At 50.3% G+C, this 18,950-nt stretch overlaps 1 long non-coding RNA gene across 2 annotated transcripts; it reads right to left on the reverse strand.

Moving 5' to 3' along the window:
- Positions 1-343: 343 nt before the first annotated feature.
- On the reverse strand, positions 344-18,872 carry LOC132679724 (uncharacterized). Of its 2 annotated transcripts, XR_009610300.3 has the most exons (5): positions 18,777-18,870; positions 17,794-17,916; positions 15,863-17,290; positions 9,154-9,276; positions 344-8,659 (listed from the first exon to the last, which is right to left on the reverse strand). It is a non-coding gene; the product is annotated as an uncharacterized LOC132679724 (long non-coding RNA). The 2 variants fall into 2 exon arrangements; XR_013551862.2 differs by lacking the exon at positions 17,794-17,916 and having other exon boundaries at positions 18,777-18,872.
- Between the last annotated feature and the right edge of the window lie 78 nt (positions 18,873-18,950).

Raw genomic sequence — 18,950 nt, forward strand, 5'->3', positions numbered from 1 at the left:
ATAACTTGACGAGCTTGGGGATGAGTATACACCCACAAAGCCATCGCCACGATCGATGCATATACCCGCCCATCACGTCAAAAGTTTTCTCCCACCCTGTTATAATAATAATAATTTTAATAATCAATTAATAATTATTAATAAATAATAATCACTTATTATGGTATATAATTATATATTACATATATAATATAAAATGTGATATGTAACATATAATGATTATGTACGATAGATTAATAATATAAATAAGAATATTGATATTGTTACTATCATTATTGACGACTGCAATGATTAATCAATCACTGTTAATAATGATAATTAATAATAATTAATAACTACCGATGATAACAATTATTCTAGTTTTTGGTGATAAGACCGCCTATAAGATCTACCCTCTTAGCAAACTTTAAGTGTAGGACAGAGAATTGTTCACTCCGGGCATCAGGCTGTACGGTCTGTGTAGGACTTACTCACGCCGAGCGGCGGCGCCTTTGTCTCAGTGACTCCCCGCGCCCCCCTTTCTCCGGCCCTGGGCGACCACCGCGCCACCCTCTGCTTCTATGAGATTTTCGTTTTGTTTTTCGTTTCGTTCAGCGTACACGGACTTCACTGCAGTCGGTGCGTCTGTGAAGAGACGGGCGACGCTGTCCGCGTGAGCACGCGGTGTCGCGCTTCACAGCTTCTCAAAGACACGCCAACTGCCACGCTCACGCGTGCTGTAGCCGGTCATCACGTTGCAGAAGCACCTTCGACCGCTCCCAGAGAAATGCCTACAACGCCGTTGTGTCCTTCGATGGGTTTGACCAGTCTGGATTCCTCGCACAGGGGGTATCACGCCGTATTCGTCCTTCTGCGACCGGCTTGGTTCTCTGCGCACGACGTCCTTCGTGCCCGGCCACGTTGCCACAAATGGCAAGATTTCCTTCTGTTTTTCAAAGGCTGGGTCGTCCCTTGTGAGATACACACGGCACGTTCTCTTTCCCCATTCATCCACCGAAGGACACTCAGGTTGCTTCCACACCCTGGCTGTCGTGAACAACGTTGCTGCGAACGCGGGCGTGCAGGCGTCTCCGGGAGATCCGGATTTTATTTCATTTGGCTAAGTTCCCAGAAGGGGGAAGCGCTGCATCATGTGGCAGTCCTATTTCTGGAGGAGCCTCCGCGCCACTTTGCACGGTGGCCACACCAATTTACATTACGTCCACCGGCCGCGCACGAGGCCTCCCTCTTCTCCACATCCTCGCCAACACCTATCTTTTGTTTTCCTGATAACAGCCATCCTAACGGCAGGAGGTGAGATCTCGTTGTGGTTCTGATTTGCGTTTCCCCGATGATGAGTGATGGTGACATAAACCTGTGTGAGCCATTCGTGTGTCCCTTTTGGAGAAATAACTCTAGTCCATTTTTTAATCTGGTGATTTGGGTTTTTTTTTTTTGGTTTTTTTTGCTGCTAAGTTGTAAGAGACCTACTTTTGTTAAAAGCCTTGCAGTGCAATTTGATTTTGAAAACCATGTTTGCATATTACTTTGAAAAAAAACAAAAAATAATCGGAAGAATGAGCGTTCCGAGCCACACCACACACACACACGGGAGACAGGATGCCGTGGAAGGCACATCGAGCTTAAGAGAGTTCCCTGTGGGGCAGCAGGGAGAGGGGGACACCGGGACACGTAGGACTACTTCAACAACGCTGGATGTGAGAGGTAAGTGACACGATTCCTTTTCAGAAATACCAAATAAAAGCTGTGCTGTCTAGTCAAAATTGGTTCACGACCTGTCGGGAGTAGAGCGAGCCCGCCCCACCCCACGATGGAGTCCCAAACCCTTAGACACCTCACTTCCTGGTTCTTCCTCCCCTCTCCATTTCACAAGCTTATTTTTTTGTGGGCTTTGCAATGAGCATGAGCCAAAGACCTGGAGCCTCTGTGTCACCTCAGGGAATGTTCATTTGTTCCAGTCAGGCTACTGTTTGCCTTACGTGGGCACAGGCGACCTCCGGGTGAGGCTGTGACCCGTGTAATATCAGCCAATGAGGAACCAGGGGAGGGACTTATGTGCTAGGAGATAAATGGTCTGCTGTAACCACCCCGAGTGTGCCTGTCCATCAGACACCCGCTCCCGCAAGAAGGTTGATTAAAGCCTCGCCTCCCCATGCTCCGAGTCTCCTTGTCCCTCCTTTGATTGGGTCGGAGGACTTACTTCTCACACCTGACACTTGTATGTGTGTATGTATGTATGTATGTATTTATTTATTTCGAGGGAAAAGGGTCTGAAACAAATGCGGGAACTATTTCTTAAATCTAGGTGATGTGTACGTGGGTACTTGCTAGACCTTCTCTCCTTGTGTTTGAAATATTTCAAGGAAGAATAAAAGAGAGAGACATTTCCGGTTGCAGTGAGGTCTGCAGTGCGTTTCTGTCGAAGACATTAAGACGGGCTCTTTCAAAAATGGGGCTGGGGTCATCTGAGTTGAGCCTGGGATGTCTTGTCATCACGAAAGCTATCATAGATGGCAAGAGTCACTCCAGACGGGTGTGGGAGCCGGGGCTCACATGCCCCTTTGGCCAAAGCCGGGCAATCTGAGCGTCCAGAAAAACAGTGGCTACGGTGGCTTTTTTAAAGCACATCAACTGTGTTTTCACCGATACCTTAAAAAATCTTCACAGGTACCCAGTTAGTCAAACTCAAGGTGAAGGGCACTGCCCTCACGAACCTGCGCTTACTCCGGATGCCAGTTGGAAGTTTGGGGTCCCCAGGGGCTACCCTCACTTCTGACCAGCTGGCTACAAATTGCAGACCACCCTCGGGCTCCACAATTTAGACTAAATGAGAACGTCTGGAAAGACTCACAAAACTCAGGAAAGAGCTATACTTATAATGACACTGTTCTTATAAAGGACACAAATCTGAACGAGCCAAAGGGGGACACGCAGGGCGAGGTCCGGGCAGGTCTCAAATGCCGCTTCCTTGTCGTCACGGATGTGTCAGCCTCCCGGCATGCCAGTGCGACCGTACTCAGAGCATGGCCGATTCTTAAATCTCCAGCTCCCCTGACCCAGGACAAACCCCTCTGAGGAAGCTGTGGGTCTTCCCTGGGGCCCGACCCCCCTCGTTAGCATGGGCCATCAGGTGCGGGCCACATGAATGACAGGCCTTGCCCATCCCTCAGAGCACGCCTCTAAGGGACGGGGACGATGGCCAGCCGATCCTGAAGACACAGCTGGTCCTTGGGAGAACGCGTGGGACCCAGGGCAGTATTTTCAGTGCTGGTGGATAACGGTAAAGAGCCAATGACGCATTTGTCCCCCTTTCCCTTCGTTATTGGATCAGGTTACCAAATATCGATGAGGGGAGTCCCTCCTGATAGAAGTGCGTCACTAATGTGTCCCTAGTAAATAAAGAGGGGGCAGATTGGAATCCGTGAGCCAGAACTGCTCCACTTGGCACAGCCTCGTGGAGTCAGGGATCCGGCAGCGGCGGTAGGTGATGGCTAACGAGACAACAGGGCGACCAGTGTGACCAGCCTCCTGAGGCGCCCCCGGGGGAAGCGGCCTGCCGACAGTGGCCCCTGGAGCTGCCCAGGCCCCCAGATCTGACTCGTGTGACCCCCCCACAGTGGGATGCATTTTGTATGGCTGTGCGGCTCTCTGGGACAAAGGACCTGGTGTCTTCGGGAATGAATCATCGAAAAAGAGAGAAATAGAGGGGGAACCTAGAGATTAAAACAAATTTCAGAAACATGTCAACAAATTGCAACCTATGAACATAGTTTGAATCCTGACTCAAACCAAGTAAAAAATTATGAGACAGGGAATCCAAACACTACCTGGATATTTGATGAGTCAAGTAATTTTGCTTTAATTTTTTTGATGTTATTATTTATTTTTTGAGAAAGAGAGAGAGAGAGAGCAAGCAGGGGAGGGCAGAGAGAGAGGGAGACACAGAATCGGAAGCAGGCTCCAGGCCCTGAGCTGTCAGCACAGAGCCCAATGGGGGGCTTGAACTCATGAACCATGAGATCGTGACCTGAGCCGAAGTCGGACGCTTAACTGACTGAGCCACCCGAGCGCCCCTACTTTCACATGTGTTTAAAATTTTCTCCCGTAAGACACTTGTAAACTTTCCATGATGTTACCTGGGCGGGTGAAGAAATGGTTATTCATTGCCACTCATTTCCAGATCAGCAGCTGAGGCTGGGGACACAGGAGACTGGAGTACAGGACAGGGGCACATACCAGGCCCTGCCGTTAGAGAAGCAGCAGCTGCCTGCCCCCAGCCAGGCGCGGCAAACCCAGGGCCCCGGGCAGGAAGGGCTGGGAAGTCCTGTCAGGGGAAAGAGGACGCCCGAGTGGGGGCGACAGGAGGCCTGCTTGGCCCAGTCCTGGGTGCGCTTTGCTAAATGCCCTCTCAGTCCTGAAATGGGAGAGAAAAGCCTCTCTCTGAAACACGTTGGAGATAATTTTAGGATAATAAACACGGCATCATGATATTAATGTAAAGAATGAGAATTGGAAATTACATCTACTTGGGTAATTTTCTTGACTTCTCTGAGTTCAAATTTTTTAATCTGTAAAATGAGACGGTTGGACAAGATCCATGGCTATCAATCTTTGTTCTAGTTAATATTGATCTATTTAATATCTGTATGTCAGTCTTTGCACCTCAAAAATACATTAAATATTTTAAAGTAATCACATTTCCTCGGGAAAAATATAATCATAAACCTACCTACCAAATTTAATTTGAAAGATGAGTTCCCATCTTGTGGACCAAGAAGCCTGGCTTTCTGGTGCGACACAGCCCCTGCACGCACGTTCATGGCTCTGCATTTATTATCATCCTCTGTTTTGTGTGTGGCAGTCCCAGATTCTGGGATATGACTAAGTTGTTATTTGAAATGTTTAAGTTTAAATTTCGATCACACGTCAATTCTATCATTTTTTTAAATTACAAAGTCCCAGGGTGAGTGCTCTTAAATGGATTGTGAATCCCATCACAATTTCCGATTTCAAGAGGACAACGCCCGCGCCCTAATCTCACTCTGCCCTGAGCCATCGGCCTGGAGATTATCCTTGGAGAAGCCGTCCTGGGCGGCAAGGCAACGAAATCAGCCTCGTCTCCGGTGCGTGCTAGATTCCACGTTCTCTTTTTGTGGCTGTGATTTTGCCAGAGCAGAAAGGAAATTCCGTCTTAAAAGTTCAGTCGTATTCAGCTCCTAGGTGTATGCGCAAAGGAATTGAAAGTAGGGACCAAACGTACTTGCACACCAACGATCGTAACTGCATCGAGTACAACAACCGGAAGGCAGAGGAGCTAAATTCACAACGGCTAAAAAGGGAAGCAACCCAGCGGCCACCAACAGAAGAGTGGATGAACTAAATGGGATACATCCATACGCTGGAAAATGACCAGCCTTAAAAACGAAGGAAATCCGAGGGCGCCTGGGTGGCCCAGTCGGTTGGGTGTCTGACTTCGGCTCAGGTCATGATCTCGAGGTTTGGGAGTTCGAGCCCCGTGTCGGGCTCTGTGCTGACAGCTTGGAGCCTGGAGCCTGTTTCAGATTCTGTGTCTCCCTCTCTCTCTGCCCCTCCTGTGCTCATGCTCTGTCTCTCTCTCTCGAAGAAATAAACATTAAAACAAATTTTCAAAACTAAAAAAAAAAAAATCCCGATACCTGTGACGCCGTAGGTGAACCCTGAGGACATTATGCTGAGTGAAATACAACAGTCACAGAAGACAAATATTGCACGATCCCACTTGCATGAGGTCCTGGAGCTGTCAGATTTGTAGCAGCAGAGTAGAGGGGGAGCACCGGGGGGTGGGAGGGGATGGGAGTCAGTGTTTCACGGGGACAGTTTCAGTTTAGGAAGATGGAACGTTCTGGAGATGTGTGGTAGTGATGGCTGTGATCCACGTCAGTGTGGATGTACTTAATGCCACAGAACTGCGCACTTTAAAATGGTTAGAATGAAGGGGAAGGCGCTTGGCTGGCTTAGTCGGAAGGGCGAGCAACCCTTGATCTCGGGGTCCTGAGTTCGAGCCCCACGTCGGGTGCAGAGATCACTTAAGTAAATCAGTGTTTAAAAAATAAAATAAATAAAATGGTTAAAATGGTAAATTTCATGTTGTGGGTATTTTACCACTGTTAGAAAAACTCACGAATACAGAACCAGGTTAGGTTTAGTCCCCTAGCCAGCCCCCAGCTCCTGCCTGGAGGCAAAGTCCTGAAGGAGAGATGAGATTTTTTGGAAGACGGAGTGGTCCGCATTAACTTCTGTTCGTAACACAAGGATACAAAGGCTCCCTCAAACTTGAAAGGCGTCGTGCTGTGACATTCGATAGCTTGTAGCTAAGGTTTGTCTTGCTTTTAAATGAGGTTGTCAGGGCAGGAGGAACTTCTGATAGAATCCCTTGTTGGGAAGGACACTCGGCTCCCGCTTGTCTGCTGGTTGGGAACGTGTTGCTCCCTCGAGCAGGACCCTGGCTTACTTTGTGAACCGGTCAAGAGCATTTCCTACATTTTTCAGGGATGCAGAGGTGGGGGAGGCTCCGTGCACCTGAAAGAGGGCACCGCTGAGGAGAACCCACAGTCCCCAGGCTCTGTGGCAGACGACCTCACGCGCCCCAGGACAGGCACAAAACGGGGCTCGAGGGGCCGACCGGGGAGAACCGCGGGATGGACGGCGCACCTGCCGGTGGCCCCACGGAGGTCTGACTCGAGCAGAGAGGGAGCGGGTGGGAAGTCACGCCGGGTCCGCCCAACAGCGGGAGCAAGGCCGGTCGCGGCGGTGGCACCTTTCTGGGCGAGGCCCCGGGAACCGGGAGGTGCCAGGTTCGAAAGGGGCTTCTAGGACATCTTCTCCCCCGAAGCGCAGAACCACAGCTGAACGATGAACAGCGTTTTCTTCGCGGTCCCAAAGCCTCCGGGGGGTGGGGGATGGAGGCGGGCGCTGCTCCTTCCACGGCCGGAGGAAGGACTCCTTCACTCGGCCGTCGGCTTCTTTCCCTGCTCGTGCTGGACACAGACTATCACGGGAGAAAGGTACAGTTTTTCTTCTAGACCCTGACACTGCTTGAAGGGAAAAAGCGCATCAACACGCGGCACACGCAGCCACGTCTCAACTTGTGAGCAAGCAGCGTCCGGCACGGGGGTGGGGGAGGTGAGGCGACTGGAAAGACCACGCGGGCGGGCACGCGCGGCGGTTCTGGAAGGGCCTCCCGCACTCTGGCCGGCTGTCCGATCCGTCTTTTCGAAACGGCCCTTTCCGATAAAATGAGACTGAAGATTCACGGCAGCTCGATGGGATGTCTGTTCCTCACCTGGATTCTGAGCCGGGAAGAAAACCCCCAACTACTCTCGAGTGTCTGAGAAGACAATGACAGAGAGGGGGTGACGGAGTGCCCGCGGCAACCTGAGCGCTCAGCGCGTGTGGCCGCTTGGTGCGTGGTTCGAACCGTGACCGTGACTTGTCCACGTGGTCTTTTCTGTAGAACTTTAAAAAGCGACAGTAGGTCCAACCCATCGCGTCGCACTCTCTCTCCGCGCGCCCGCTCCCAGCCAGGCACGGGGACCTCGGGTGGCTTCATGAGTGTGACAGATGAGGGTTCACGAACACACCACTGCTCCTTTGTCAGACCCCGCTGTGACCAGTGGGGGTGGAGGGGGAGTGGGGCAGTTCTGAAAATGACTCCCATGAAAGAAAAGGCTTCAGGCCTTGGGTGCCCGCGTGACTCCAAGGTGGCCCCGGGCCCTGCGCAGGCCTGGAGGTGTAGCTACATCTCACTTAGCCCCTGGGTTGAGAGGGCACCGTGGGCACCACGGCCCCTTCTCAGTCGCTGGCCTTCAAACCAGGGGCGCCTGGGTGGCTCAGTCAGTTGAGCGTCCGACTTCGGCTCAGGTCATGATCTCACAGCTCGTGAGTTCGAGCCCCGCGTCGGGCTCTGTGCTGACAGCTCAGACCCTGGAGCCTGCTTCAGATTCTGTGTCTCCCTCTCTCTCTGCCCCTCCCCTGCTTGTTCTCTCTCTGTCTCTCTCTCTCTCTCTCAAGAATAAACATTTAAGAAAATTCAAACCAGGTGAATGTCTTTGTAGCAGAGCAGACACAGACACACAGCCCTCCAGCCCCACCAGCACCTCCATCTGGAAACCTCTGGAACTGACTAGAAATTGGCTCTGGAATCTTTTCTGGAGAGCTTGAGTACCGTAAATGGCAGTGCTAGGATCCAGCTTGACAGCTTTGCCTGGTGCCAGACCCACGATCCTGGCCTTGTTCACGCTGCACAGACCAGATCTGTCCTAGTGCCGTAGTGCTGCCTGGCAAATTACCCCAACATCTGGTGACTTCAAACGATGAACATTTAGTATCTCGGTGTCTGCGAGTCAGAAATGTGGGAATGGCTTAGCCTGGTGGTTCTCCCTCAGGGTCTCTTAGGAGCTTGCAGTCAAGATGGTTCTCATCTGAAGGCTCAACCGTGGCTGGAGGGGCCATTTCCAAGATGCCACCCTCTTCTGGTTGTTGGCCAGAGGCCTCAGTTCTCTGTATTAACCGTATCTTTTATCTTCTGTGTTCTGATACTTTGACATCTGGGGCCTCGCGACCCTGGAGGACTGCCCTCCCAGGGTCAGCCACTCCTCATCGACGGTGAACACTTGCCCACCTGTGAGCGCATTTCACAAATGCAAACCAACCAGTGTGGAGCCCATACCCCTACCACCTGCTCTACTGGGCCCTCACACTCTGGGCCACCACCCACCTACCCTAACCACCCCAGAGCAAGGTCCCAACAACCGAGGGCAGCTCCTACCTCTCAGAGCCCACCTATGTCACTCAAACCAGCCGATCCTAAGCCTATGCGCCCTGCCTCGCCCACTCCTTCCTGCAGAAACCACAGTAAAAGCTCTCACCCCCACCCGCCCCACACCTCTTGATTTGCTTTAGTGCTTCTCATGGGGCCCCCATGGCGTGTTGAGCCCCCTCCTCTTGGGATCTAGTACACTATCTTTTCACTTGACGGTTTTCTCCCGGTCTGTTGGCCTCACCACACCTGAATAATAAAGCCGGCTAGACCAGACACCCAGCCTGGTTCTTTCCATCCCTTGCAAACACTCATTGCGTGCTGTTGCAGACATTTCTGGTAGCTGGACGATTCACCCGCTTAGATCTTGTTGGAGTCACAGCTGACTGCCGTGGGGTCTGGCTGCACACGGAGAGCTCTGAACAAGGCCTGCGTGTTTCTGGATTTTCCTTCAGGCTCACTGCTGCTTAGAGCCTTGGCTGTTAAATGAACACCTTGTATCAGAAGAGATTTACTACTCTAACTATATCTGTATCTCAATTTAATGAAAATGTTAAGGATACTTTGATGGTCTTGCGCCAGTGTAATTTTAAGTAAAATGTCTTCATTCTTTGGCAGCAGGGGCTGCCTCGATGTTCAACTATTGGAAAGTACTTAAGTGAAGTGCTCTTTACAATATTGTCTTTACAACATCGGCGTGTTTTACAGCATTTTTTTCCCAGAGTAAACAAAAAATTTTAATGGAAATATCTGAGGCAAAGCCTCATCCATGTTGCTAGAAATTAAACCCTGGCCGACTGCAGATTATGAAGCAATGTATCTTAGGGGTGAAACGCAGGACTTTGAAGTCACACGGTGACTATACAGCTGAACCCCAGCCGTGTGCAGACCAGCTGTGAACCGTGCCATTAGAGTCTCCAAGCCCCAGTTTCTGCACTTGTAAGATGTGGATGACAGCGTTTACCTCGTAGGGTTGCTGTGAGAAGTACGTTCGTGGAAGAATCCACATGGCACACGGTGTAATGCCTGGCGGAGACTGAACGTTCGACAAATAATAGCTTTTACTTTCTGCTGCTGTGTTTATACACTCCAGCGCTTAGTTATTTGTAGGTGACTTTGAACAGAAGTTTGTGTTTCTTTCCAAAACACAGTGCACTTGGGAGATGAAATACTTTTGCTCAGCTTTGCCCGGACAAGGTGCTCGGCCAAGGCAATGTGGAGCATTCACGGTTGCGGCCTCCTGTTTCCCACATGGTGACGGGCTACCAAACACACTCTGAATTGTCTAACCTTTATAAATGACTAAAATGATGATGATGATGATGCATAAAAATAGTACCACTAAAACGTTAACAGTGTATTATCAGTACTTGGCCTTTTGATACTGCTTATTGTTAAACTTTCTTTTTTGTCCTACGGATTTAGTGAAATGCCCTTGGAGTACACATATTTAGTACTAACAATAGTCTACGATAACCAGGGTTGTTCAATATACTCGAATCACCAAAATACAGATCTCAAGAGCCATCTGGGCCAGGCCTGTGCGTCAGCCCCGGAGGCCTTTCACCAGCTTGGCTGGTGAAGTTGATGAAGTCACAGGACTCACCCAAAGTCACTCAGCTATGGATGGAGGGGGCTGGGATCCAAGCGTGTCGGGGCAGGCCCCCGGGTGGGCGGGGCCGGGGCCCAAAGTGGGCGGGGCCAGGACCCAAGTGAGTCAGGGCAGGCCCCCCCTGTGGGCGGGGCCAGGACCCTAGTAGGGAGGGCTAGACCCAAGTCAGCTTCTGAACCACGCTTCGCTACAAGAAAACATGTTAAATTATATTTTCCTTTGAAAGCGGAAAGCGTGCCTGGATATTTGTGCACATCGTTTAACCCGTCAGTGACAACACAAACGTTTTACTGAAGAACACTGCCATCTATGCAAGGCAACTGGAAAGCGTGAGATACAGGCCATTTTGCCTTGGGGGCAGTCCAGGTTTTAGCAGAAACAAATACATGAATAATTCATAGTCCGTAATGTTAAAGAGCTTTCTGATAAACAGAAGGAAAGGTAAATGCAGATGAACGCAGAGCCCAGTTGTGAAATCAGAAGCTTTGCTTCCTGCCCTGCTGGGCACAGGACCTGCCTCCCGTTCTGTGCGCCCCCGCCTGCTTCCGGTCCTACAGCCCCAGCCTCTTGCGCATTCACTTCCTGGTCGCTACGTTTAAGGTACAAAGTCACGGCTGATGACCAGACGCATGAGCCAGGGCTTTGGGGAGTAATTTTATGCCTAGAGCACATGGCGTCGCACGGTGCTGACCGCAGGTTTCAGCAGGATGGCACTCAGCTCAGGGCCCGTGCAGCTGACCGCGTGCCAGCTGTGTGGCCATCTCTCCTGCAGCAGGGGAAGCGATGTCTGTCCTGGGCCACACGAAGTTGTTGCTTTTCTGATTCATTTGTTTGTTTAAGTAGGCTTCCCTCCCAGGGTGGAACCCAACGCAGGTCTTGAACTCATGACCCTGAGATCAAGGCCCGAGCTGAGATCCAGAGTCAGACGCTTAACCTACTGCGTCACCTGGGCGCGCCGTGGCCACGCGAAGTTTTGGCCTTGCTGGGTAATCACAGCTGATGGTGGGTTTGCCCAGGTGCAGATGTCATGTGTGATCGAGGGTCCTGGTGGGGACTTCCAGGCGGGGACATGTTAGGTGTGGAGGGACAGTGGCTGCAGGGTACCTCCAGAGGGAACTCCGCCATCCCAGGGCGGCGCTCCCAGTACCTTCAGCTCAGAATCTCCGGTGGATCCACCGTGGGATAGACGGAGACTTCCCTAGTCGACGGGCCACAGGCCAAAGCAGGACCCAAGGCCGCTGTGGCACAAACTCGAAAACTCCCAAGTCTCAGGGACACCGGTGCGGGAGATGTGGCTCAGGCAGAGAGAGACAAGGGACGAGAGAGAAAGGCCACCCGAGTCAGGCCGGCCCTGCCACAGATTTGTGACATTTGCAAGAGGCCGGTGTCCTGAGTGCTGCTTTGGGAAAGGGAGAGCGGGCCCAGGTCAAACTCCCATTCCTCTGGAGGTGCAGACAAAGGGCACAGTTCTGGTCTCCATGGGAACTGAGCACTCTGGGCACGGATTCCAGAAGGCCGGCAGAGAGGAGGCCCGTGTTTGCGAACCTAAAACCTTAAGCTACCTGCGTGGGCAATGCCATCCACCCCTGCGGTGGTCCCCTGCACACTCTGGATTTTCTTTCATCTCCACAGGCCTTCTGGTTCCCCTTCTGACTTCTCTGAGCCAGGAGCCACTTAGAATGTGTTGTTGAAGTTCCACATATGTGGCTTTCCCAAATTTTCCCTGTCGAAGATTTCTTTTTTGAACGTTTATTTTTGAGAGACAGAGAGAGACAGTGTGAGCAGGGGAGGTGCAGAGAGAGAGGGAGACATAGAATCCAAAGCAGGCTCCAGGCCCTGAGCTGTCAGCACAGAGCCCGACGTGGGCCTCGAACTCATGAACCGCGAGATCATGACCTGAGCCGAAGTTGGCTGCCCAACTGACTGAGCCCACCAGGCGCCCCTTCTCTGTTAAGGATTTCTAATTTCATTCCACTGTGGCCAGAGAACACATTTTGAATGATTTCTGTCCTTCTGAATGTACCAAGATTATGTTTATGGCTAGCAAATGGCCTGTCCAGAGAATGTTCCACGTGCACCAGAGAAAAACGCGTGTTCTGCTGCTAACCACGGGCATTTTCGGTCAGTTTTTGCATACTTTAATTTCTTTGGACTTTACTCTTGCAAAGCAATTTAATTTTTTGACTTTACTTCCCCTAGAATATAATGGAAGGGGAGTGTATATTCAAATGTAGGGCATTTTATTGTTGCCACTAATGTCCAGGACTGCCCCGCCCCCCCTGCACAATTCACATGTTGATATCCTAACCCTCGCTGTGAAGCTGGTAAGAGGTGGCGCCTTTGGGGGTGATTAAGTCAGGAGAGCTGAAACCTCATTGATAGGATTAGTGCCCTCAGAAAGGGGACACCACAGAGCCCCTCACCCTCCTGCTTTGGGGGAGCAAGAGAAGGTGCCATCCGTGAACCAGGAAGCAGTTCTTATCAGACATCAAACTGGCTGGGCATCCATCCTCCAGAACCACGAGAAACAAAGTTCTGTGGTTCGGAAGCCACGCAGTCTGTGGTATCTGTTACAGCAGCCTGACGTACGACAACGAAGCTTTTCCTGAGAAATTTATCATTCAAATCATGATGTGCACAGAGAGCATATATATCTACATGTTAAAGAATGATACCTAAGGGGGAGCCTGGGTGGCTCAGTCGGTTGAGCTTCTGACTTCAGCTGAGGTCGTGATCTCACGGTTCCTGAGTCCAGGCCCCGCGTCGGGCTCTGTGCTGACAGTCTGGGACCTGCTTTGGATTCCGTGTCCCCCTCTCTCTCCGCACCAACCCTGCTTGTGCTCTGTCTCTCTAGCTCTCAAAGGTGAATACACATTAAATTTTTTTTAAAAAAAGAAAAGAATAACAGCTAAGGAAGCACCCCAGGGGAGACCATGCAGGCTGAGAAATGTTGCCAGTATCTGGGAAGTTACTGACCAGGGAACTACCATCTCCACTTCTGCGACAAGATTTTCTTTTCTTTTTTTTTTAGTTTATTTATTTGAGAGAGAGAGAGAGAGAGCGCGAGAGGGCATGCACCACACATGCTCATGCAAGCTGGGGAGAGGCAGAGAGAGGGAGAGAGAGAATACCAAGTAGGCTCTGCGTTGTAAGCATAGAGCCCAACGCAGGGCTTGAACTCATGAACCCGGAGATCATGACCTGAGCCGAAATCAAGAGTCGGATGTTTAACCAACTGAGCCCCACCTCAACAAAATTTTCTGTGTATTTCTTTCTAGTTTTATTTGCTGGAATCCTTTCGTATTTTATTAGTGGAAAATCTTGATGTGATCACTTCATTGCATGAGTTCTGGTTAATTCTATGGACAATGTGGTTGGACGTTATTTGGAACGGTAAATGGAGAAAGGAGTGAATTTTCTGCCTTGGGTGTACAATGCCCTTGGTGTTAATGAATGCTCTCCTTGAACCCATTCCAGAGTCTCTGGGGCCAACATCTATGTGGCTCGGCAGCCCCAGGATGACCCCAAAGGAAAGGGCGGATATCCTCTGGGGACAGCAAGGAACTGACCCTATCAGACGTAAGCCTGCTGACCTGTAACTCAGCCACACCGTATCACAGAAAGAACTCATCCCTGTGTGTGAGAATGCTCTTGCAGCAGACTCTGTACCAACAAAATGGCATCGACCTTGGCATCAAATAGTGGGGAGACAGCTGATAAATTATGGTCCATCCAAACAACGAAACCCTAAGTAGCCAATACAACTGATGTGGCAGATTTCTAAGTACTGCCATGGAAGGTGTCCATGCTGCATTTTGGTACCAAAACAAAACAAAAAACAAAAACAAAAACAAAGCTGTTGGGGGCTGAGGGGGTAATATGATCTCTTTCGAAAACAGAACAATGCTACACAGTGTGGCACTCAGATTAACGGCCCTCCCCGCAAAGGTGTCCACGTCCTAATCCCCAGAACCTGTGAATGTGTTACCTTACCTGGCAAAAGTGACTTTGCAGGTGTGGTTAGAGATCTCGAGACGGGCTGAGTATCCTGGATTATCCGAGTGGCCCAGCGTAATCACGGGCGTCCTTAGAGAAGGAGGGAGGACGGTCAGTCAGGAGATGAGAGGACAGAGCAGAGGTCAGGGTGATGGGCTTGCTGGACGGGGGCACCAGCCAAGGGTGTGGGCACCCCTGGGAGCTGGAAAAGGCAGGTCAATGGATTCTCCCCTGGAGCCTCCAGAAGGAACCAGCCCGGCAGACAGTTTGATTTTGGCCCAGCGAGACTTCTGACTTCCAGGACGGGGAGGTAATAAATTTGTGTTGTTGAAGCCACTAAGTCTTTGGTAATTTGTTAGAGCAGTGACAGGAAACTAAGCCAGATGGAGCGTCTCGGAGGTAGGAGCAGGACAGTGTGGGGCAGATGGAAAGTTTCACTTATTCCTCTGCTTACGTTGGTACTGTTTTGATTTTTTTAAATAACTAACGTGTGACTCTTCTAAATAATAAATCCTTACAATGAAAAGAAAACCGATGGGCACCAAACGTTTGAATTGTGAGGTAATCGAGACAGGAAAGTGTGCGCGAGGGGAGAAAGCTCCCAGTGGCTTCCTGGTGGAGGAGGTCTTTCTTTCTCTCCTTCTACAGGCTGCAGAAGAGCTTCTGAAACAACGTGTGATTTTCCACTAGGATCTTCAGAAAAACGGCAAAGGGCCTCATAAGCCTCCGAAAACAATAGCTTGAAAATATATCACGTATGTTACGTTAGATTCATGTGGAGGAGAATAGAAGAAAGCAGAAATTGGGAGGAATACATATCTTCCGATGGAGTATAAAACGCCCAGGGCTTTTTCAACGCTGATCGTTGTTTGTCATTCAAGAGTTTTATTGTTTTCCGCCGTATTTAAGAATTCTATTTTGAGGGGCGCCTGGGTGGCTCAGTCGGTGAAGCGTCCGACTTCAGCTCAGGTCATGATCTCGTGGTCCGTGAGTTCGAGCCCCGCGTCGGGCTCTGTGCTGACGCTCGGAGCCTGGAGCCTGCTTCGGATTCTGTATCTCCCTCTCTCTCTGACCCTCCCCCGTTCATGCTCTGTCTCTCTCTGTCTCAAAAATAAATAAACGTTAAAAAAAAAATTAAAAAAAAAAAGAATTCTATTTTGAGATACAGATTCACAAGAAGTCGCAAAAATAGTACAGAGATGTCCTCTATACCCTTTACCCAATTTCCCATCATGGTTGTATCTTACCTAATTATAGGACAATGTCCAAACCAAGCGGCTGCTGACACTGGTGTGGTGTGTGCTCATGGTTCTGTGTCATCTTATCCCACGTGGATTCATGTGACCAGCACTGACCAGGACACAGAGCCCATCTGCCACCACAGAGACTCCCTCCTGCTGTCCCCGTGTAGTCCCACCCTCCTCACCTTTCCATCCCCAACCCTCACGGCTACTAACCTAGTCTCTATCTGGCTCCATGATTTTGTCATTTTGCCAAACAGACGGAATCATCCTTTATGCATGGGATCTCTGGGAGTGGCCTTTCCATCCAGCATCATCCCGAGAGCACCGGTGCCCTGTGAGTCAGTGGCTTCTTTCATCGCTGCTGAGTCACATCCGGGGTGTAGACGTGGCACACGTGGATTGACCACCACCCTTTGGAGGATATTTTAGTTGTTTCTGGATTCGGTTGATAGAAAAAGCTGACGTGAACATTTATGTATACATGTTACGCGGACATAAATTTTGATTTCCTGGGAGAAATGTGCAGGAAGGCAAGTGCTGGGTGTGCACGGTAAGCATTGTTTCTTTCTTTTTTTTTTTAAAAAGAAATGATCGAGGTGCCCAGGTGGCTCAGCAGGTTGAATGACCCGCTCTTGATTTTGGCTCAGGTCATGATCTCATGGTCATGAGATCGAGCCCTGGTCGGGCTCCACGCTGGGCATGGAGTCTGCTTGAGACTCTCTTTCTTTCTCTCTCCCTCTGCCACTGTCCCCCACTTGCACTCTCTCTAAGTTTAAAAAATAAATTAAACAAACAAATAAATAAAATAAAAAAGCAACGACCGAACTCTTTCCTAGAATGCCTGTAACACTTTCCATATGGGAGGTTGGGCTTCTCCACCTCCTTGCCAGCATTTGGTGTTGTCAGTATTTTGCACATTAGCTGTGTAACAGTTATGTGATTTTAACCTACCTTTTTCCATTGTCTTTTGGTAATCATCAATTTTAATGCACAAATATTTGGGAGCCTATTATACAGCACTACACTAGGCCCCCAAGTGAGCTAACTGGCTCCTTAGCTCTCGAGGAGGTGCAGTCTAGAACAGAAAGTAGGACCGTTCACGAAGTGAACCAGAATCACGTTGTCTCAGGCGTCAGGTTTCAGGATCAGCACACACGGTGGGGAATCTTTCACAGTCCAGTTTATCCTTGAAAACTATTGTTAATTTTTGTAGGGTGATAATGATATAGCGATGTCTTATCCCCCCCCCCCCTTTTAAGAGATACATACTGACATTTTTACAGATGAAATGATGTCTGGAGTTTGCTTCACAATAATGGGGAGAATGGTTAATGGATGGGGCATGAGTCACACAAGTGGCCATAAGGTGACAATCACTGAAGCTAGCTGATGGGTAACAAGAACTGATTATACCATTTTATACTCTGCAGTAGGCTTGAAATTTTCTACTTAACAAGTATTTTGGGGGCACCTGGATGGCTCAGTCGGTTGAGCATCCGGCTTCGGCTCAGGTCATGATCTCACAGTTTGTGAGTTCGAGCCCCGCGTCGGGCTCTGTGCCGGCAGCTCAGAGCCCGGAGCCTGGTTTGGATCCTGTGTCTCCCCCTCTCTCTGCCCCTCCCTCGCTCATGCTCTCTTTCTCTGTCAAAAATAAATAAACATTAAAAAAAAATTTTTTAAGTATTTTTAAGAAATGTTTCAGGGATGCCTGGGTGGCTCGGTCTGTTGAGCATCTGACTCTTGATTTTGGCTCAGGTCATGATCCCGGCATCGTGGGATTGAGCCCTGTGTTGGGCTCTGCGCGGAGTGTGGAGCCCGCCTGGGATTTTCTCTCTCTAAAAAAAAAAAAAAATCTAAAAATCCTTGAAAATCTTTCAGAGGCATCACATCCTGCTAAGCTGTGTTTCCTTCCCTCCAGCGTGGGGCAGATGACTAATTCTCCAGCGGAGCCCCAGGTGAAGTAGTTGGCTCGCACGATGGGCCACCTGACAAACCGCGGTGTTCCCGCCGCCAGCGGTAGGTGGAACGTAAGACCAAATGAGGAACGGCAACGCGGGGTTTTGTCAAAGAGCACCCTCTTCCGTGCCCACGTTCTCAGCCAACTAGAAAATATGAAAAACACCCAGCAGGTGGAGGCCACACACCTTAATTCCCAGCGAAGATGACACTGGACAACCAGGCTTGGTGTTCACACCGGTTGGGCTTGTCTGCTCCTCACTCTAGGTCTAGACCTTGGAAGAATTTATCTGAGGCCAAACCTGACAACTCTGGGAAGACGCACTTAATGAGGGTGCATACTGATATCACCAATAGTTTTAATTTTTTCTCCTCTGACAGGTCAAAAAAAAAACCAAAACCATGTTTTATTTACAAAGTCTGTAAAATTTCAAATTTGGTAAAAGTTGAATATTTTTGATGAATCAAGGATCTCTTGACATATCACAGTAAGTGGTAGAATGAACGTTCTTCCGGTGGCTTTCAACGTTTTTCGATCCTAACTTAGAATAAAAACACACACTATATTGTGACCTCATTGATACAGTGTGTGTGTGCGCGTGTGGCAGGATTTTTCAAACTGCTATCGAAGCCCATTAGCGTGTCGAGAAACGTAGTTAGCGCTTTGTGGCCAGCGTTAAAAAAAAAAAAAAAAAGATCCACATTCCACACAGTAATGAAAACCACTGGCTTGTAGATTTTCGGTTTCAGTCGTGTGTATAGGATTAGATTCACGTGTAAGTATGTGTACATACATTTGCGAATGTGACAGGTGTATGTGTATGTACGTGTGGACACGGCACGTACGGGACATGTACTTGCACGTATGCGTATGACGGACACGCGTGACCTTGGTCACAACCTGAAATGTTTGCACGCTGCGCGGGCATTAAGTTATCTAATGAGGCCGTTTCTCTCGGTGTCACATCGGTCAAGTCCGGCCTCAGACCGAAAGCCACCAGCCCGCTTCCCGGCAAGGCGCACAAGCCACCCCCGAGTTCAGCCGCGGGGTGCGGGCGCCCACCGGTCCCCCGCACCTGTCCTGGGAGTGCTCGCGGCGAGGGACCCCTCAGCGCCTCTCGCGTGGCCCCGGCCCCCACCGCCCCTCCCCGCCCCCGGCCCCGCCCCTCACCTACGCGCCCCGGCCGCAGAGCCAGGTCACCGCGGCACCTTCCCACGCTTCAGCGCGCCGGCGACGGGAGCGCGCACGCTGCCCGGCTCCGGAGAGCGCCGCGGCGTCGGCGGCGGGTGCGCGCACGCTGGCGGGGCCAGGGGAGCGCCGCGGCGTCGATAGCGGGCGCGCGCA

This window comes from Panthera onca, chromosome A2 (assembly GCF_046562875.1).
Source record: "Panthera onca isolate mPanOnc1 chromosome A2, mPanOnc1 haplotype 2, whole genome shotgun sequence".
NCBI lineage: Eukaryota > Metazoa > Chordata > Mammalia > Carnivora > Felidae > Panthera > Panthera onca.